The sequence below is a fragment of the Ipomoea triloba genome, chromosome 2 (genome assembly GCF_003576645.1).
Source record: "Ipomoea triloba cultivar NCNSP0323 chromosome 2, ASM357664v1".
Classification (NCBI taxonomy): domain Eukaryota; kingdom Viridiplantae; phylum Streptophyta; class Magnoliopsida; order Solanales; family Convolvulaceae; genus Ipomoea; species Ipomoea triloba.
In genome coordinates, this window is record NC_044917.1 from 12916829 (window position 1) to 12922328 (window position 5500).

Genomic DNA, 5500 nt, shown 5'->3' on the forward strand with positions numbered 1-5500 from the left:
ACCGTTGGCTGTATTGCTCGAAATAGCTTGAAGGCCCTTTTCGGTGCTTTACTTCTCCACCGTCAACACTAAGAAATTTCCACCGGGATCCCCTTTCACTTTCGTCACTGAAACCGCTGGAGTTCTTCGCTAGCCCTCTACCGACTTGCATTTTCCTTAGCCGTTGGATTGTATGCAGAGGCTTGCTTCTCTACTGTCGAGTCGCTACTGCCATTGAAAGGAAATGAAACACTACTTATAATGTCTTATGGAAGCAACTTGAGCTGGTATTGTGACTTCCCAGGATATTCACGTGATGTTGCAGAAGTGTAATAGCATTTATTGGGAATGCAATTTGACATTGCCTCAAGAGGGGCCCACATACGACTTTTCACTCTGCAGCACTACCATTCCTCTTGCTTTTAATATTACGGCATAACATATACACTATATCTCTTTTTCCCTTTCACCACTATTTGTTTCTTTCTTTTTTTTTTTTTCACGATTTTTGCTTTCTTTTTTCCTGTTTTGTTTTTTTTTTCCCTTTTTTTCTTGTTTCTTTCATTTCTTTTTCTTTTCTCTTTTTTTGCTTTTATTTCTTTTCTGTTTCGTTTTTTTTTATCTTGTTTTCACGTTTTTTTTTCTTTTGTTCTAATTCCTAGTTTTTGTCTTTACTTTTTAATCCCCATGATTCTAAATAACAATAATGTTAATTATTATTATTATTATTATTATATCATGCTTTAGATACTAATAATAATAACAACTCTATTAATAATGATTATAACAATGAAAATACTTTTAATCATTATCATCATTACTCTTTTCTCAGTGATTACTCTCAATCTTGACATAATCTCAACGCGACTCAAAAGATGGTGCAATTTCAAGACCAATGGTTCGAAGGACAAAGGAAATTGGTGATATCAAGCACCAAGAGCGACCACAAAGTCACATTGGCCGTCAATCAACCCCTTGCATCCCCTTCACCGCCAAAACTCACGGTGTCATATCACGAACGCAACTGGACTCCTGAGTACGACATTCCATCGTCCAAAGTGTGGACTTTGCAACCGGGATTGAAGCACAAACCTTCCACGGACATCCTTCCCACGCTAGGGAATCGCATAATTGACGATGAGGTCAAGTGGGGTAACGACATCGATTTTAGAGGCGAATTCATTTACACTCCAGGATACTGGGAATGGGCTGAAGATGTACTTAACCTCTTCAGAAAACCTCTAAGGGAAGGCATGATATATGATGCCGTGTTCGCGTCATTATTCACATATGACCGCAACGTTGACATTGTCCAAGCTTTTTGCGAAGCGTGGTGCCCACGAACCAACACATTAATTATGTCCTCTGGCGAGATGTCCATATCGCTGCGAGATTTGTACATGCTTGGAGGGTTGCCACTGCTTGGGGATATCTACGATGAGCGCATCCCAAACGCCTTGGACTTGAACAAGGGTTCATACACATGCTGTGCGCACTTATTNTTTTTTTTTTTTTCACGATTTTTGCTTTCTTTTTTCCTGTTTTGTTTTTTTTTTCCCTTTTTTTCTTGTTTCTTTCATTTCTTTTTCTTTTCTCTTTTTTTGCTTTTATTTCTTTTCTGTTTCGTTTTTTTTTATCTTGTTTTCACGTTTTTTTTTCTTTTGTTCTAATTCCTAGTTTTTGTCTTTACTTTTTAATCCCCATGATTCTAAATAACAATAATGTTAATTATTATTATTATTATTATTATATCATGCTTTAGATACTAATAATAATAACAACTCTATTAATAATGATTATAACAATGAAAATACTTTTAATCATTATCATCATTACTCTTTTCTCAGTGATTACTCTCAATCTTGACATAATCTCAACGCGACTCAAAAGATGGTGCAATTTCAAGACCAATGGTTCGAAGGACAAAGGAAATTGGTGATATCAAGCACCAAGAGCGACCACAAAGTCACATTGGCCGTCAATCAACCCCTTGCATCCCCTTCACCGCCAAAACTCACGGTGTCATATCACGAACGCAACTGGACTCCTGAGTACGACATTCCATCGTCCAAAGTGTGGACTTTGCAACCGGGATTGAAGCACAAACCTTCCACGGACATCCTTCCCACGCTAGGGAATCGCATAATTGACGATGAGGTCAAGTGGGGTAACGACATCGATTTTAGAGGCGAATTCATTTACACTCCAGGATACTGGGAATGGGCTGAAGATGTACTTAACCTCTTCAGAAAACCTCTAAGGGAAGGCATGATATATGATGCCGTGTTCGCGTCATTATTCACATATGACCGCAACGTTGACATTGTCCAAGCTTTTTGCGAAGCGTGGTGCCCACGAACCAACACATTAATTATGTCCTCTGGCGAGATGTCCATATCGCTGCGAGATTTGTACATGCTTGGAGGGTTGCCACTGCTTGGGGATATCTACGATGAGCGCATCCCAAACGCCTTGGACTTGAACAAGGGTTCATACACATGCTGTGCGCACTTATTCGAGGCGTTTTTCCATTTGACTCAACAAGAAAATCACACCAATTTTATTCAAGCATCCCGATGGATCGACTTCTGGTGCAGGAAAACCCGAAGATATCCAGCTCCTCCACCTCGAAAAGAGAATAAGAAATCTCGACCAAAGGCTACTCACAACCCAAGCGGGATCCTTGAAACTGCTCCTAGATGGCCGAATGTGAGTAAAGCACCCTTCGTCGAACTAAACATCCCCCNGACTGCTTCCACACCATACACCAGAGAATATGGAGTGCTCTGAGTAGGTGTGCGGTATGTGGTTCTATATGCCCATAACGCTTCTTCCATTCTGTCATGCCAATCACGTTTCGATTTTGAGACTACTTTTTTCAATAGATTGCATAGGGTCTTGTTAAAAGCTTCCGCAAGCCCATTTGCAGCTGCGTAATACGCTGAGGAGTTCCGCTGCTGAAAGTCAAAAAGCTTGCAGATTTTGTCCATCAATTTATTGTCAAAAGGTTTCCCATTATCAGTTAAGATATATCGTGGGATGCCGAACCGATAAATGATATGAACACGGAGGAAGTCCGCCACATTTTCCTTCTTTACTTCTTTTAATGCCACGGCTTCTNTGTTGGCTCTGTACGTTCGCACTACCGGGTGACCCAACGGCAACTATTCGCCCTGAGACTTTTAATATGGCGTGCAAAATGGCGAGAGGGATTAAGGTATGCCTCTCACCTCCAGTCCTTGCCAGCATCTACTATGGGTTAAATTCGANGCTTCTGCCCACTTTGAAAAGTAGTCGGTGGCGGCCAATATGTATGTATGCCCTGCAGATGACTTGGGCGTAATTGGGCCAACCACATCAAGTCCCCAGGCATCAAACGGCCAAGATGCGACTGTTGGGTGTAAAGGCTCTGGTGGCTGATGGATAAAGTTTGCATGAACTTGACAAGCTTGGCACCTTCGAGCATAATCTATACAATTCTTTACCATTGTGGGCCAATAATAACCCATTCGTTTAATGTGGAAATGCAACTTANAGCCTCATGCTGTTGTCTCCAAAGATGGTCACTTCTTCCGGAGAAGGCGGTGCTAAGTACTACGACAGAATTGATGCTCGTAAGAGGATTTTTAAGGGTGAACACGCGTCTTGGCTTTGCATGTCTCGTCAAAATGGTAGANCCATTCGTTTAATGTGGAAATGCAACTTAGGGCCAGACTGATGTGCACCACACACCCCAGAATGAGCTTCTTGCATGGCTTGTAATGCCTCTTCTTCTCCTAGACATCGGAGCCAGACTCCATCAAATGAACGACGATACAACGTCTCATTATAGTATATGAAGCGAGGAGCTCGGCGCTTTATATCCACCCTCTTGCGAGGANTCTCGTCAAAATGGTAGAGACTTCTTTTTCTGTGATGACAAGAGAGGGGGTAAAGATAATTTTGAATATTTCATATGTTTGCGCCCTGGTTTTCTTGTTTTACGCCAAGGACGCCAATGTAAGGCTGAGCCTTATGTACCCCATCGCTTCAGTCGTCAGTTTGGATTCTACCAAGCATCTGCCCCCGGTTTGTTATTGACGGATGACCGCGACGTCACACTTGCTAAGGGATTTCAACTCCATCGCCAGTATGAGCACTTCCACTCTATGTCTAGGGCAACGTTTCCCATGATCCCGGCTATTCCAAAGAAACATGTCTCAGACNCCGAAGAAACAGTGAAACGCATTCAGGCGACTCCCATGTTGACAAGTGAAGATGAAGATAAGCTTTCCTTAGCGGAGAAAGATCTAGAAGCAGACAAAACAGATTTGATGAATTTTCGAATAGTGTAGATCTTTGATGTTTAGATATCGTACTCTTTTAGTTTTTGCTTTTTTTCATTTCGACTTTGTATGAGTTCTTTTCTTTTGAAACNCCTAGACATCGGAGCCAGACTCCATCAAATGAACGACGATACAACGTCTCATTATAGTATATGAAGCGAGGAGCTCGGCGCTTTATATCCACCCTCTTGCGAGGATCTTCTGGTAACTTCCCATCAGTGAAGTAGTCNCAATATACTTTCTTTTCTTTTCACAAGCTTGAATAAACCCCAAATGAGTCACTTCGAAATCAACTAACGAGAGAATCTACTTTAAATCACAACATACAATGAAATGACTAAACTTCAATGAATCTAAGTTGTTTCGAACGGTCTTGACATAAAAGGATTTATTTTAATTATGACTGAACTTAGAAGAGAAAGTGTTTCTAAGCTGCCTACGTACTCCTGCGAAGGAGATCAAGTCAAACGTAGTTCAAATGATTTTATTTTTTAGTTTTTTTAAACCGTTCGCAGTTTTAACTCATGCGGGCCAGGANAGAACATACAACCCAAAAGAGGAGGGAGGAGCAAGTGAGGCACCGAAGCTCGGACGAGGATGTTGATAGTGATCGCAATTTTAAACGAAACAGAAAACCGTCGAACGAGGTTAGGAAACTTTCCTAAATTTTTCCCTTTCACCATGATTCAAAATCTTAGTCTTATTGGTATATGTATTCCTTTTATAGGGTTCTGCTGGGTTACATGTCAACAATGACGCCCGGTCGTCGAACCAACATTCTTCTATAGGCGAGGTGGAACATAGCGACAGCTCTGAATCCCTTAATCAAGTGGCAGCATCTCAGCAATCACTGTTGCCCTCAAACCCACCTCACAAAGGAGCACGACCGGAACCGTCTCATGTCTCTATTCTTCCTATTGCAGATTCCTTCATGTCAAAGTATATGGCCATGATCGCAGGCGTTTGGAATGATATCTGCAAGAACCTAAAGGAAACTCCAGCTGAAAGTGTTTCTTCTTTCAAAGGAAGTGTTGAGAGACAAATCCAACTTATGAAACATAACGCGGTAGACCTGTCATCATTAGAAAACAGGGTGGATGTTTTCTTTAAGAAGGCTGAGTATTATGATAAGATACGGTCCCAGCACTCAGAAGCGATGCCAGTTGAAACTCAAGTTGCGGAGTTATGTTCGGCGC